This window comes from Salmo trutta, chromosome 5 (assembly GCF_901001165.1).
Source record: "Salmo trutta chromosome 5, fSalTru1.1, whole genome shotgun sequence".
Lineage (NCBI taxonomy): Eukaryota > Metazoa > Chordata > Actinopteri > Salmoniformes > Salmonidae > Salmo > Salmo trutta.
In genome coordinates, this window is record NC_042961.1 from 56,440,886 (window position 1) to 56,457,297 (window position 16,412).

A 16,412-nucleotide genomic window follows, 5' to 3' on the forward strand; every position below is an offset into this window, starting at 1 on the left:
AAATAAAAATATAGGACAAAACACACATCACGACAAGAGAGACACCACAACACAACATAAAGAGAGACCTAAGACAACAACATAGCATGGCAGCAACACAACATGGCAGCAGCACAACATGGTAGCAAAATATGGTACAAACATTATTGGGCACGGACAACAGCACAAAGGGCAAGAAGGTAGAGATAACAATATTAGCCAAGTAACTGAAAGGTCATTGGTTTGAATCCCCTAGCTTAAAGGGATGTAAAGGTATCTTGGGTGAGAGAGAAACTGGAGAGAGAGAAACAGGGTTGGGTTGCTTCATAGATTGTCTCCTCCACGTAGATGTATTAGAGCAGACTCTGTGGTTGGTACAGTCATAAATGAATATCTATCTATTGCTCTGGGTAGCTTACACCCAATAGGGTAGGACAATGGAAACTGTTGGTGTCGAATTTCGATGTGGCACAGAGTTCCAATGTGAAAACGGTCAATAAATTGAACATTCCAAATGGCAAATTAGATATGGATGCTTGTATTGGCTACGGCACCCAACTTTTCTCATCTGGAACATTCACTGCTGTTCCACTCATTTCCAATTCACTGCTGATCTATCCATTGGTCGAAATGTTCCTGCTGAAGTTGCACATGTTAGGTGGCTAATCACTTTTAGTGGTTCAATTTGTTCAAACCTCCATAAACTTGGTAATGTCACATTTTCAACCCTGTGACATGTTCTGGAATCTGAACAGTGATAGTAATGCTCCGTTTATTACTTCAATTTGATTTCCATTTTGTCCAATGGGTAACCTTTACCTGAATATACTCCAGAGCGTTGCTGTGGTTTTAGAGTATGTGTAACACCCTGGCCATAGAGAGGGTTTTTTTTGTTCTTTATTTTGGTTAGGCCAGGGTGTTACATTGGGTGGGCGTTCTATGTTCATTTCTCTATGTTTTGTATTTCTTTGTTTTGGGCCGTGTGTGGCTCCCAATCAGGCACAGCTGAAACTCGTTGTTGCTGATTGGGAGTCACACATAAGGAGCATGTTTTTCCTTTGGGTTTTGTGGGTAATTGTTTCTGTTAGTGTTTTGCACCTGACAGGACTGTTTGGCTGTCAGTTTTCTTGTTTTTTTGTATAGTGTTCACGTTGTGTGTATTAAATTCTCATGATGAACACTAACTCCGCTGCACCTTGGTCTTCTTCCGACGACGGCCGTTACAGTATGCAGTATCTGTGTATTCATCAGAATACCATGGTCCATCACCATAGCTACTGATAAGCGGTAATCTAGTACTGGGGGAGGTGTGTGGGTGTGTGTTTCATCTGAGTATCTGTGAGATGTATAATGTGATGTGACAATCTGTGTGTCCTTGACAGATGTATGTGTGTGTGTGTGTGTGTGTGTGATCTCTGGACCCTATCTCCTGCTGTATTGCAGCTTGTCAGAATAGGGAACCATATATATTGATACAACCATATCAGACAAACACACACGCAGATGACAACCATAAAGCATGATGGGAAAAACTGACAAGACCTGTGGCATCTTATCAAAGACCAAGGACACATTTTCCATAGCACTTTTAAGGGCAGACTTTAATCCAGTGGGGAAAAGTCATGGCAGCAAAATATTTTTTTCAACCAATCATGACAAGGCGAAATATCATTCAAAACAGTTAGTTCTTCACTGTAAGATTGTACATTTAGATTATTGTAAGTATGTCCTCAATACCATGTAAAGTGGAATATATAGGGCCGGATTCCTGGACGTAGGTTAAACCTAACCCTGGACTTGCTCAAGTGAGAATCTCCCGTTTATATAGCTTTTTAGTCGAGGACTAGGCTGTGTTTGGGGAACCACCACACAACTACAATCGTTCACACAGACATGCTGTCTTCAGTCTCTTGATGTGTGTGTGTGTCTGTACTTTTACTCAAGTATGACAATTTAGTACTTTTTCCAGCACTGATTATAAAAGACCTCAAGGCTAAAGGTTCTAGGTCTCATTTGATTATGAATAATATGTTCACAGACACATTGAAATGTCCACAGAGAAAGAAAATGTTTTGTTTTCATTATCTTTGTAAATCGGTGTACAATTAGCAGCAACAGAATGACTGGCAAATAGGGATCAAAGTTATAGACTAGTCTGGATTTGACTACTTGTTTTAAACCACGTACTACACTTGACTTAGATCAGTGAGAAATGTTCAATCAGCATCTTAGTCTCATTCATCCTTTGACAAGCTATAGCCTGCTGTATGTTTGGCGAGACAACAGAAAGCAATCATTTTGTCATGCTTGTTCTCCATCAACTTCTCTACACTCAATTATTTTACAGAAGTGTATAGGCTACAGAAGTGGAATTTCCTCAAATTCAAACAGCAATTGCATCATTAAAACATGTTTTAAATATCAATGGACTGTTTATTGTTTGGTGACTGTAGGAGACAGATAACATAACAGGTTACAGTCAGTTCTGAAGCGGATGCCAATAATGTTTATGGCCCCTGTTGCATGAACGTCGGACCCTATCTACCAGCCTGTGCCTGGTACAGGCCCTGCCACGCACACAGGCAGGCACACACACACTCACACACAACCACACCCACACACACACACACTAGGTAATAAGTGTGTCATAGGTGTGATAATATGGTAATAATAAAAGCCTGGTAATATATTAATATAACCATTGACGTAGATGGAAAGAGAGGTGTTCCTCTGATCCAAGGGTATTCATTATAGTATTTTTTATATACATTTGTATTTATATTATTATTATTATTATTTAAAAAAAAATTTGGTGTATATTTCTATTTTGTTTTTCTATTGATATTTAGTGATAATGATGTACAAGCTAGGCCTTTTTGAAACATCGCCATCTCTTGGCCACATTTACTGTCCAGGTTCAGTAAATCCTCAAAAGCTTGAAAACGTAGTTAAATTTCTGCCCAAAGTTTAGAAAAACAAACTGAAACTGAACATAATTTATGGTGTTTTTAATTTTATTTCAGTTAGTTTTGGAGTCAAAGATAATAGTTTCAGTATAGTTATAGTTTTTTCAAACGTATTTGTTAATTATTGTATTTCTCTAAATTGTTGTACCAACCTCAGACGAGTCCCAAGACGCTTGTGTGGATTGTAGAGCAAACCGGAGTAGAGACACTGACATGATCAGAGAGAGAGAGAGAGAGAGAGAGAGAGAGAGAGAGAGAGAGAGAGAGAGAGAGAGAGAGAGAGAGAGAGAGAGAGAGAGAGAGAGAGAGAGAGAGAGAGAGAGAGAGAGAGAGAGAAGACTGCATATACATTGTGTTAGGTGAAGGTTAAACCACAGATAGTTTAACTATGTCAATGGTTCAAGCACAGACCATTTACAGGGCCAGTTTCTTCCACACAGATTAAGCCTAGAATTAAAAAACATTCACATCGTTTTTTAGTCCAGCACTAGGCTTAATCTGTGAGACGGGTTTATAGGGGTTCAACACCACCCAGAACACTAGCTAATGTAATGAACGTTTAATCCATAGCTCACTACTGCCACCTAAATACAGATTCGAACAAAATGCCGCATGATTCTCGTTGAGTAGGCTATATTGTGCCTGTGCACGCAGTGAGTGTACTGTGTATTTATGTGCGCTGTACCACATGGCAATTTGTAAAAGTAGACAGGTACAAACAGATAGACGTACACGTAGCTACATAATTCCAACAGTTACTGGAAATAACAGTGTAACAAATTGTTCACTGACAGGTAAGACGTTATTTTATATGCAACTCCTACTCCTTCATAATAGCAGCTGCGATGGCCGAGTGGTTAAGGCGTTGGACTTGAAATCCAATGGGATCTTCCCGCGCAGGTTCGAACCCTGCTCGCAGCGAGTGTTGGTCAACATTTTGCGCAAGTAAAAACGCCTCATCGTGATAAAAACTACACTTCGTCTGTTTATATGTGTTCTTCTGTTTACATCAGTTTATATGGGCACCTGCACCAGCTACTCCAATGAAGACGGTTCAGCGAGATAATATCAAGGTCAATAAACATTGATGACTCAAACAAATTCAGACAGGGACGGTGTGAAAACTCGAAGCTGAAGTTAGTTAGTTCATGTGATAAACAGCTCACGTCCAAACTGTATTCCGAATAAATATATCACTTTGAATTTATTAACTTGTTGGCTAGACTATATGTGATGTTGCTAAACATATCCTGAGAACAAAATGACTTACAGTTTTATTGTTTTAAAAGTGAAAGACTAGTCCAGGGCCATCCGTTTTGCAGTCCGCAGAAAAAGTTGAGATATTTAAAAGATTTTGGGACATAGGCTACTGACTGGCTTTTCCTATTCCCTTCAGGATTTTTTTTACCACAGTAATTTGAAACATACACACCCTTACAAAAAAGATTGTAGTTTGGAAACTGCCGTAAAAGTGCAGTAACTGCACTCCACTGTGATATTTTGGACGCAGTAATTGCAGGATAACTGCAGTGTATTGCTGTTGAACTGCAGTTATACTGCACTGTAACTGCTTTTGCACTGCCAAATTACAGCATAAAAAAACGGTGTTATTTTGGACACAGTATTTGTAGTACACTGCAGTTATAATGCACTCTAACTACAGCCATACTACAGTTTACTGCAGTTATACTGCAATCTGACTGCAATTTTCTTTCAAAAGTTATACCACAATTTACTGCAGTTATACTGCAATATGACCGCAATTTTTTTTCATAAGGGTAGGCTTTTCTCTTTGATTGAACTCTCGGCGCCATTGAATTGTGAGGATTTTAAGTTGTTAGGATTTTTACGAAAAACTACCGGTAACACATTTTGAAATCAATATCAAGTATTCAACGCAACGAGGTCAGAGAAAGGTGGTGAGGATCGAACCAAAAGCAAAAGGCACCGCTGGGATTCGAACCCAGGATCTCCTGTTTACTAGACAGGCGCTTTAACCATCTAAGCCACGGCGCCTGTGCGTGCCGCGGACATTATATGGATTTACAATTGTACACTTACACAAAGTCGTCAATTTTTTTAGCGAATGGCTAACGGACACTTGATTGAAACGTGGGCTCCCGAGTGTCGCAGCCGTCTAATGCACGTTATTTCAGCGCTAAAACGCGTCGCTGCAGCCCCTGGTTCGAATCCAGGCTCTATCCGGCCGTGATTGGGACGGCGCACATTTGGCCCAGCGTCGTCCGGGTTAGGCAGTCATTGTAAATAAGAATTTGTTCTTAACTAGTCAAATATTTTAAAAAATCTGAACGTTTTCTAAAGACGGGTTTCATTCCCGTAGTGAGAGTCATCGCCTCGTGTCATGTAATATCACGTTTGTTCCAAACGGGGGTAGTGTAGTCAAAGAGACTTTCAAACCTACTCAATTGAATTTAACATTGCCAAAGCAAGTCAAATAAAAAATGAACAGTAAACATTACACTCACGAAAGAATACAAATATTTAAAATGTCACATTATGTCTGTAAACAGTGTTGTAACAATGTTCAAATAGTTAAAGTACAAATTGGAATACATATATATATATATATATATATATATATATATATATGTTGTGTTTTTTCATCACTGGTTGCCCTTTTCTTGTGGAGACAGGTCTATAAAGCTTAGAGGTCTAGCATGTTGTATAGAGCTTAGAGGTCTAGCATGTTGTTGTATAAAGCTTAGAGGTCTAGCATGTTGTTGTATAAAGTTTAGAGGTTTAGCATGTTGTTGAATAAAGCTTAGAGGTCTAGCGTGCTGAATAAAACTTAAAGGTCTAGCATGTTGTATAAAGCTTAGAGGTCTAGCATGTTGTATAAAGCTTAGAGGTCTAGCATGTTGTATAAAGCTTAGAGGTCTATCATGTTGTTGTATAAAGCTTAGAAGTCTAGCCTGTTGTTGTATAAAGCTTAGAGGTCTAGCATGTTGTATAAAGCTTAGAGGTCTAGTATGTTGTTGTATAAAGCTTAGAGGTTTAGCATGTTGTATAAAACTTTAAGGTCTAGCATGTATAAAGCTTAGAGGTCTAGCATGTTGTTGTATTAAGCTTAGAGGTCTAGCATGTTTTTGTATAAAGCTTAGAAGTCTAGAATGTTGTATAAAGCTAAGAGGTCTATTATGTTGTATAAAGCTTAGAGGTCTAGCATGTTGTATAAAGCTTAGAGGTCTAGCATGTTTTTGTATAAAGCTTAGAGGTCTAGCATGTTGTATGAATCTTAGAGGTCAAGAATGTTGTATAAAGCTTAGAAGTCTAGAATGTTGTATTAAGCTTAGAGGTCTAGCATGTTGTATAATGCTTAGAGGTCTGGCATGTTGTTGTATAAAGCTTAGTGGTCTATAATGTTGTTGTATAAAGCTTAGAGGTCTAGCATGTTGTATAAAGCTTAGAGGTCTAGCATGTTGTTGTATAAAGCTTAGAGGTCTAGAATGTTGTTGTTTAAAGCTTAGAGGTCTTGCATGTTGTATGAATCTTAGAGGTCTAGCATGTTGTTGTATAAAGCTTAGAGGTCTAGCATGTTGTTTAAAGCTTAGAGGTCTAGCATGCTGTTTAAAGCTTAGAGGTCTAGCATGTTGTTTAAAGCTTAGAGGTCTAGAATGTTGTATAAAGCTTAGAGGTCTAGCATGTTGTTGTATTAAGCTTAGAGGTCTAGCATGTTTTTGTATAAAGCTTAGAAGTCTAGAATGTTGTATAAAGCTAAGAGGTCTATTATGTTGTATAAAGCTTAGAGGTCTAGCATGTTGTATAAAGCTTAGAGGTCTAGCATGTTTTTGTATAAAGCTTAGAGGTCTAGCATGTTGTATGAATCTTAGAGGTCAAGAATGTTGTATAAAGCTTAGAAGTCTAGAATGTTGTATTAAGCTTAGAGGTCTAGCATGTTGTATAATGCTTAGAGGTCTGGCATGTTGTTGTATAAAGCTTAGTGGTCTATAATGTTGTTGTATAAAGCTTAGAGGTCTAGCATGTTGTATAAAGCTTAGAGGTCTAGCATGTTGTATAAAGCTTAGAGGTCTAGCATGTTGTTGTATAAAGCTTAGAGGTCTAGAATGTTGTTGTTTAAAGCTTAGAGGTCTTGCATGTTGTATGAATCTTAGAGGTCTAGCATGTTGTTGTATAAAGCTTAGAGGTCTAGCATGTTGTTTAAAGCTTAGAGGTCTAGCATGCTGTTTAAAGCTTAGAGGTCTAGCATGTTGTTTAAAGCTTAGAGGTCTAGAATGTTGTATAAAGCTTAGAGGTCTAGCATGTTGTTGTGTAAAGCTTAGAGGTCTAGAATGTTGTATAAAGCTTAGAAGTCTAGCATGTTGTATAAAGCTTAGAGGTCTAGCATGTTGTTGTATTAAGCTTAGAGGTTTAGCATGTTGTTTAAAGCTTAGAGGTCTTGCATGTTGTATGAATCTTAGAGGTCTAGAATGTTGTATAAAGCTTAGAAGTCTAGCATGTTGTTGTATAAAGCTTAGAGGTCTAGCATGTTGTTTAAAGCTTAGAGGTCTAGCATGTTGTTTAAAGCGTAGAGGTCTAGAATGTTGTATAAAGCTTAGAGGTCTATTATGTTGTATAAAGCTTAGAGGTCTAGCATGTTGTATAAAGCTTAGAGGTCTAGAATGTTGTTTATTGCTTTGAGGTATAGAATGTTGTATAAAGCTTATAGGTCTAGCATGTTGTTGTATAAAGCTTAGAGGTCTAGCATGTTTTTTTGTAAAGCTTAGAGGTCTAGAATGTTGTATAAAGCTTAGAGGTCTAGAATGTTGTATAAAGCTTAGAAGTCTAGCATGTTGTATAAAGCTTAGAGGTCTAGAATGTTGTTTAAAGCTTAGAGGTCTAGCATGTTGTATAAAGCTTAGAGGTCTATTATGTTGTATAAAGCTTAGAGGTCTAGCATGTTGTTGTATAAAGCTTAGAGGTTTAGCATGTTGTATAAAGCTTAGATTTCTAGAATGTTGTATAAAGCTTAGAGGTCTAGAATGTTGTATAAAGCTTAGAGGTCTATTATGTTGTATAAAGCTTAGAGGTCTAGCATGTTGTTGTATAAAGCTTAGAGGTCTAGCATGTTGTATAAAGCTTAGAGGTCTAGCATGTTGTGTGAATCTTAGAGGTCTAGAATGTTGTATAAAGCTTAGAAGTCTAGCATGTTGTTGTATAAAGGTTAGAGGTCTAGCATGTTGTTTAAAGCTTAGAGGTCTAGCATGTTGTTTAAAGCTTAGAGGTCTAGAATGTTGTATAAAGCTTAGAGGTCTAGCATGTTTTTGTATAAAGCTTAGAGGTCTAGCATGTTGTTGTTTAAAGCTTAGAGGTCTAGCATGTTGTTGTGTAAAGCTTAGAGGTCTATCATGTTGTATAAAGCTTAGAGGTCTAGCATGTTGTATAAAGCTTAGAGGTGTAGCATATTGTTGTATAAAGCTTAGAGGTCTAGCATGTTGTAGAAAGCTTAGAGGTGTAGCGTGTTGTTGTATAAAGCTTGGAGTTCTAGCATGTTGTTGTATAAAGCGTAGAGGTCTAGCATGTTGTATAAAGCTTAGAGGTCTGGCATGTTGTTGTATGAAGCTTAGTGGTCTAGCATGTTGTTGTATAAAGCTTAGAGGTCTAGCATGTTGTTTAAAGCTTAGAGGTCTAGAATGTTGTTTATTGCTTTGAGGTCTAGAATGTTGTATAAAGCTTAGAGGTCTAGCATGTTGTTGTATAAAGCTTAGAGGTCTAGCATGTTTTTGTGTAAAGCTTAGAGGTCTAGAATGTTGTATAAAGCTTAGAGGTCTAGAATGTTGTATAAAGCTTAGAAGTCTAGCTTGTTGTATAAAGCTTAGAGGTCTAGCATGTTGTTGTATAATGCTTAAAGGTGTAGCATGTTGTTGTATAAAGCTTAGAGGTCTAGCATGTCGTTTAAAGCTTAGAGGTCTAGAATGCTGTATAAAGCTTAGAGGTCTAGCATGTTGTTGTATAATGCTTAGAGGTCTAGCATATTGTTGTACAAAGCTTAGAGGTCTAGAATGTTGTATAAAGCTTAGAAGTCTAGCATGTTTTTATATAAAGCTTAGAGGTCTAGCATGTTGTTTAAAGCTTAGAGATCTAGCATGTTGTTTAAAGCTTAGAGGTCTAGAATGTTGTATAAAGCTTAGAGGTCTAGCATGTTGTTGTATAATGCTTAGAGGTCTAGCATGTTGTTGTGTAAAGCTTAGAGGTCTAGAATGTTGTTTAAAGCTTAGAGGTCTAGCATGTTGTATAAAGCTTAGAGGTCTATTATGTTGTATAAAGCTTAGAGGTCTAGCATGTTGTTGTATAAAGCTTAGAGGTCTAGCATGTTGTATAAAGCTGAGAGGTCTAGCATGTTGTTGTATAAAGCTTAGAGGTCTAGAATGTTGTATAAAGCTTAGAAGTCTAGCATGTTGTATAAAGCTTAGAGGTCTAGCATGTTGTTGTATAAAGCTTAGAGTTCTAGAATGTTGTATAAAGCTTAGAGGTCTAGAATGTTGTATAAAGCTTAGAGGTCTATTATGTTGTATAAAGCTTAGAGGTCTAGCATGTTGTTGTATAAAGCTTAGAGGTCTAGCATGTTGTATAAAGCTTAGAGGTCTAGCATGTTGTATGAATCTTAGAGGTCTAGAATGTTGTATAAAGCTTAGAAGTCTAGCATGTTGTTGTATAAAGCTTAGTCGTCTAGCATGTTGTTTAAAGCTTAGAGGTCTAGCATGTTGTTTAAAGCTTAGAGGTCTAGAATGTTGTATAAAGCTTAGAGGTCTAGCATGTTTTTGTATAAAGCTTAGAGGTCTAGCATGTTGTTGTGTAAAGCTTAGAGGTCTAGCATGTTGTTGTGTAAAGCTTAGAGGTCTATCATGTTGTATAAAGCTTAGAGGTCTAGCATGTTGTATAAAGCTTAGAGGTGTAGCATGTTGTTGTATAAAGCTTAGAGGTCTAGCATGTTGTATAAAGCTTAGAGGTGTAGCGTGTTGTTGTATAAAGCTTGGAGTTCTAGCATGTTGTTGTATAAAGCGTAGAGGTCTAGCATGTTGTATAAAGCTTAGAGGTCTGGCATGTTGTTGTATGAAGCTTAGTGGTCTAGCATGTTGTTGTATAAAGCTTAGAGGTCTAGCATGTTGTTTAAAGCTTAGAGGTCTAGAATGTTGTTTATTGCTTTGAGGTCTAGAATGTTGTATAAAGCTTAGAGGTCTAGCATGTTGTTGTATAAAGCTTAGAGGTCTAGCATGTTTTTGTGTAAAGCTTAGAGGTCTAGAATGTTGTATAAAGCTTAGAGGTCTAGAATGTTGTATAAAGCTTAGAAGTCTAGCTTGTTGTATAAAGCTTAGAGGTCTAGCATGTTGTTGTATAATGCTTAAAGGTGTAGCATGTTGTTGTATAAAGCTTAGAGGTCTAGCATGTCGTTTAAAGCTTAGAGGTCTAGAATGCTGTATAAAGCTTAGAGGTCTAGCATGTTGTTGTATAATGCTTAGAGGTCTAGCATGTTGTTGTATAAAGCTTAGAGGTCTAGCATATTGTTGTACAAAGCTTAGAGGTCTAGAATGTTGTATAAAGCTTAGAAGTCTAGCATGTTTTTGTATAAAGCTTAGAGGTCTAGCATGTTGTTTAAAGCTTAGAGATCTAGCATGTTGTTTAAAGCTTAGAGGTCTAGAATGTTGTATAAAGCTTAGAGGTCTAGCATGTTGTTTTATAATGCTTAGAGGTCTAGCATGTTGTTGTGTAAAGCTTAGAAGTCTAGAATGTTGTATAAAGCTAAGAGGTCTATTATGTTGTATAAAGCTTAGAGGTCTAGCATGTTGTATAAAGCTTAGAGGTCTAGCATGTTTTTGTATAAAGCTTAGAGGTCTAGCATGTTGTATGAATCTTAGAGGTCAAGAATGTTGTATAAAGCTTAGAAGTCTAGAATGTTGTATTAAGCTTAGAGGTCTAGCATGTTGTATAATGCTTAGAGGTCTGGCATGTTGTTGTATAAAGCTTAGTGGTCTATAATGTTGTTGTATAAAGCTTAGAGGTCTAGCATGTTGTATAAAGCTTAGAGGTCTAGCATGTTGTATAAAGCTTAGAGGTCTAGCATGTTGTTGTATAAAGCTTAGAGGTCTAGAATGTTGTTGTTTAAAGCTTAGAGGTCTAGCATGTTGTTGTATAAAGCTTAGAGGTCTAGCATGTTGTTTAAAGCTTAGAGGTCTAGCATGCTGTTTAAAGCTTAGAGGTCTAGCATGTTGTTTAAAGCTTAGAGGTCTAGAATGTTGTATAAAGCTTAGAGGTCTAGCATGTTGTTGTGTAAAGCTTAGAGGTCTAGAATGTTGTATAAAGCTTAGAAGTCTAGCATGTTGTATAAAGCTTAGAGGTCTAGCATGTTGTTGTATTAAGCTTAGAGGTTTAGCATGTTGTTTAAAGCTTAGAGGTCTTGCATGTTGTATGAATCTTAGAGGTCTAGAATGTTGTATAAAGCTTAGAAGTCTAGCATGTTGTTGTATAAAGCTTAGAGGTCTAGCATGTTGTTTAAAGCTTAGAGGTCTAGCATGTTGTTGTGTAAAGCTTAGAGGTCTAGAATGTTGTTTAAAGCTTAGAGGTCTAGCATGTTGTATGAATCTTAGAGGTCTAGAATGTTGTATAAAGCTTAGAAGTCTAGCATGTTGTTGTATAAAGCTTAGAGGTCTAGCATGTTGTTTAAAGCTTAGAGGTCTAGCATGTTGTTTAAAGCTTAGAGGTCTAGCATGTTGTTTAAAGCTTAGAGGTCTAGAATGTTGTATAAAGCTTAGAGGTCTATTATGTTGTATAAAGCTTAGAGGTCTAGCATGTTGTATAAAGCTTAGAGGTCTAGAATGTTGTTTATTGCTTTGAGGTATAGAATGTTGTATAAAGCTTATAGGTCTAGCATGTTGTTGTATAAAGCTTAGAGGTCTAGCATGTTTTTTTGTAAAGCTTAGAGGTCTAGAATGTTGTATAAAGCTTAGAGGTCTAGAATGTTGTATAAAGCTTAGAAGTCTAGCATGTTGTATAAAGCTTAGAGGTCTAGAATGTTGTTTAAAGCTTAGAGGTCTAGCATGTTGTATAAAGCTTAGAGGTCTATTATGTTGTATAAAGCTTAGAGGTCTAGCATGTTGTTGTATAAAGCTTAGAGGTTTAGCATGTTGTATAAAGCTTAGATTTCTAGAATGTTTATAAAGCTTAGAGGTCTAGAATGTTGTATAAAGCTTAGAGGTCTATTATGTTGTATAAAGCTTAGAGGTCTAGCATGTTGTTGTATAAAGCTTAGAGGTCTAGCATGTTGTATAAAGCTTAGAGGTCTAGCATGTTGTATGAATCTTAGAGGTCTAGAATGTTGTATAAAGCTTAGAAGTCTAGCATGTTGTTGTATAAAGGTTAGAGGTCTAGCATGTTGTTTAAAGCTTAGAGGTCTAGCATGTTGTTTAAAGCTTAGAGGTCTAGAATGTTGTATAAAGCTTAGAGGTCTAGCATGTTTTTGTATAAAGCTTAGAGGTCTAGCATGTTGTTGTGTAAAGCTTAGAGGTCTAGCATGTTGTTGTGTAAAGCTTAGAGGTCTATCATGTTGTATAAAGCTTAGAGGTCTAGCATGTTGTATAAAGCTTAGAGGTGTAGCATATTGTTGTATAAAGCTTAGAGGTCTAGCATGTTGTAGAAAGCTTAGAGGTGTAGCGTGTTGTTGTATAAAGCTTGGAGTTCTAGCATGTTGTTGTATAAAGCGTAGAGGTCTAGCATGTTGTATAAAGCTTAGAGGTCTGGCATGTTGTTGTATGAAGCTTAGTGGTCTAGCATGTTGTTGTATAAAGCTTAGAGGTCTAGCATGTTGTTTAAAGCTTAGAGGTCTAGAATGTTGTTTATTGCTTTGAGGTCTAGAATGTTGTATAAAGCTTAGAGGTCTAGCATGTTGTTGTATAAAGCTTAGAGGTCTAGCATGTTTTTGTGTAAAGCTTAGAGGTCTAGAATGTTGTATAAAGCTTAGAGGTCTAGAATGTTGTATAAAGCTTAGAAGTCTAGCTTGTTGTATAAAGCTTAGAGGTCTAGCATGTTGTTGTATAATGCTTAAAGGTGTAGCATGTTGTTGTATAAAGCTTAGAGGTCTAGCATGTCGTTTAAAGCTTAGAGGTCTAGAATGCTGTATAAAGCTTAGAGGTCTAGCATGTTGTTGTATAATGCCTAGAGGTCTAGCATGTTGTTGTATAAAGCTTAGAGGTCTAGCATATTGTTGTACAAAGCTTAGAGGTCTAGAATGTTGTATAAAGCTTAGAGGTCTAGCATGTTGTTGTATAAAGCTTAGAGGTCTAGCATGTTGTTTAAAGCTTAGAGGTCTAGCATGTTGTTGTGTAAAGCTTAGAGGTCTAAAATGTTGTTTAAAGCTTAGAGGTCTAGCATGTTGTATGAATCTTAGAGGTCTAGAATGTTGTATAAAGCTTAGAAGTCTAGCATGTTGTTGTATAAAGCTTAGAGGTCTAGCATGTTGTTTAAAGCTTAGAGGTCTAGCATGTTGTTTAAAGCTTAGAGGTCTAGCATGTTGTTTAAAGCTTAGAGGTCTAGAATGTTGTATAAAGCTTAGAGGTCTATTATGTTGTATAAAGCTTAGAGGTCTAGCATGTTGTATAAAGCTTAGAGGTCTAGAATGTTGTTTATTGCTTTGAGGTATAGAATGTTGTATAAAGCTTATAGGTCTAGCATGTTGTTGTATAAAGCTTAGAGGTCTAGCATGTTTTTTTGTAAAGCTTAGAGGTCTAGAATGTTGTATAAAGCTTAGAGGTCTAGAATGTTGTATAAAGCTTAGAAGTCTAGCATGTTGTATAAAGCTTAGAGGTCTAGAATGTTGTTTAAAGCTTAGAGGTCTAGCATGTTGTATAAAGCTTAGAGGTCTATTATGTTGTATAAAGCTTAGAGGTCTTGCATGTTGTTGTATAAAGCTTAGAGGTTTAGCATGTTGTATAAAGCTTAGATTTCTAGAATGTTGTATAAAGCTTAGAGGTCTAGAATGTTGTATAAAGCTTAGAGGTCTATTATGTTGTATAAAGCTTAGAGGTCTAGCATGTTGTTGTATAAAGCTTAGAGGTCTAGCATGTTGTATAAAGCTTAGAGGTCTAGCATGTTGTGTGAATCTTAGAGGTCTAGAATGTTGTATAAAGCTTAGAAGTCTAGCATGTTGTTGTATAAAGGTTAGAGGTCTAGCATGTTGTTTAAAGCTTAGAGGTCTAGCATGTTGTTTAAAGCTTAGAGGTCTAGAATGTTGTATAAAGCTTAGAGGTCTAGCATGTTTTTGTATAAAGCTTAGAGGTCTAGCATGTTGTTGTTTAAAGCTTAGAGGTCTAGCATGTTGTTGTGTAAAGCTTAGAGGTCTATCATGTTGTATAAAGCTTAGAGGTCTAGCATGTTGTATAAAGCTTAGAGGTGTAGCATGTTGTTGTATAAAGCTTAGAGGTCTAGCATGTTGTAGAAAGCTTAGAGGTGTAGCGTGTTGTTGTATAAAGCTTGGAGTTCTAGCATGTTGTTGTATAAAGCGTAGAGGTCTAGCATGTTGTATAAAGCTTAGAGGTCTGGCATGTTGTTGTATGAAGCTTAGTGGTCTAGCATGTTGTTGTATAAAGCTTAGAGATCTAGCATGTTGTTTAAAGCTTAGAGGTCTAGAATGTTGTTTATTGCTTTGAGGTCTAGAATGTTGTATAAAGCTTAGAGGTCTAGCATGTTGTTGTATAAAGCTTAGAGGTCTAGCATGTTTTTGTGTAAAGCTTAGAGGTCTAGAATGTTGTATAAAGCTTAGAGGTCTAGAATGTTGTATAAAGCTTAGAAGTCTAGCTTGTTGTATAAAGCTTAGAGGTCTAGCATGTTGTTGTATAATGCTTAAAGGTGTAGCATGTTGTTGTATAAAGCTTAGAGGTCTAGCATGTCGTTTAAAGCTTAGAGGTCTAGAATGCTGTATAAAGCTTAGAGGTCTAGCATGTTGTTGTATAATGCTTAGAGGTCTAGCATGTTGTTGTATAAAGCTTAGAGGTCTAGCATATTGTTGTACAAAACTTAGAGGTCTAGAATGTTGTATAAAGCTTAGAAGTCTAGCATGTTTTTATATAAAGCTTAGAGGTCTAGCATGTTGTTTAAAGCTTAGAGATCTAGCATGTTGTTTAAAGCTTAGAGGTCTAGAATGTTGTATAAAGCTTAGAGGTCTAGCATGTTGTTGTATAATGCTTAGAGGTCTAGCATGTTGTTGTGTAAAGCTTAGAGGTCTAGAATGTTGTTTAAAGCTTAGAGGTCTAGCATGTTGTATAAAGCTTAGAGGTCTATTATGTTGTATAAAGCTTAGAGGTCTAGCATGTTGTTGTATAAAGCTTAGAGGTCTAGCATGTTGTATAAAGCTGAGAGGTCTAGCATGTTGTTGTATAAAGCTTAGAGGTCTAGAATGTTGTATAAAGCTTAGAGGTCTAGCATGTTGTATAAAGCTTAGAGGTCTAGCATGTTGTTGTATAAAGCTTAGAGTTCTAGAATGTTGTATAAAGCTTAGAGGTCTAGAATGTTGTATAAAGCTTAGAGGTCTATTATGTTGTATAAAGCTTAGAGGTCTAGCATGTTGTTGTATAAAGCTTAGAGGTCTAGCATGTTGTATAAAGCTTAGAGGTCTAGCATGTTGTATGAATCTTAGAGGTCTAGAATGTTGTATAAAGCTTAGAAGTCTAGCATGTTGTTGTATAAAGCTTAGTCGTCTAGCATGTTGTTTAAAGCTTAGAGGTCTAGCATGTTGTTTAAAGCTTAGAGGTCTAGAATGTTGTATAAAGCTTAGAGGTCTAGCATGTTTTTGTATAAAGCTTAGAGGTCTAGCATGTTGTTGTGTAAAGCTTAGAGGTCTAGCATGTTGTTGTGTAAAGCTTAGAGGTCTATCATGTTGTATAAAGCTTAGAGGTCTAGCATGTTGTATAAAGCTTAGAGGTGTAGCATGTTGTTGTATAAAGCTTAGAGGTCTAGCATGTTGTATAAAGCTTAGAGGTGTAGCGTGTTGTTGTATAAAGCTTGGAGTTCTAGCATGTTGTTGTATAAAGCGTAGAGGTCTAGCATGTTGTATAAAGCTTAGAGGTCTGGCATGTTGTTGTATGAAGCTTAGTGGTCTAGCATGTTGTTGTATAAAGCTTAGAGGTCTAGCATGTTGTTTAAAGCTTAGAGGTCTAGAATGTTGTTTATTGCTTTGAGGTCTAGAATGTTGTATAAAGCTTAGAGGTCTAGCATGTTGTTGTATAAAGCTTAGAGGTCTAGCATGTTTTTGTGTAAAGCTTAGAGGTCTAGAATGTTGTATAAAGCTTAGAGGTCTAGAATGTTGTATAAAGCTTAGAAGTCTAGCTTGTTGTATAAAGCTTAGAGGTCTAGCATGTTGTTGTATAATGCTTAAAGGTGTAGCATGTTGTTGTATAAAGCTTAGAGGTCTAGCATGTCGTTTAAAGCTTAGAGGTCTAGAATGCTGTATAAAGCTTAGAG

General features: G+C 36.7%; 2 non-coding genes across 2 annotated transcripts; one reads left to right on the forward strand and one right to left on the reverse strand.

Moving 5' to 3' along the window:
* Positions 1-3,784: 3,784 nt before the first annotated feature.
* On the forward strand, positions 3,785-3,866 carry trnas-uga (transfer RNA serine (anticodon UGA)). The gene has a single exon. It is a non-coding gene; the product is annotated as a tRNA-Ser (tRNA).
* Positions 3,867-4,887: 1,021 nt separating this feature from the next.
* trnat-agu (transfer RNA threonine (anticodon AGU)) lies at positions 4,888-4,961 on the reverse strand. Its single transcript has one exon. It is a non-coding gene; the product is annotated as a tRNA-Thr (tRNA).
* Between the last annotated feature and the right edge of the window lie 11,451 nt (positions 4,962-16,412).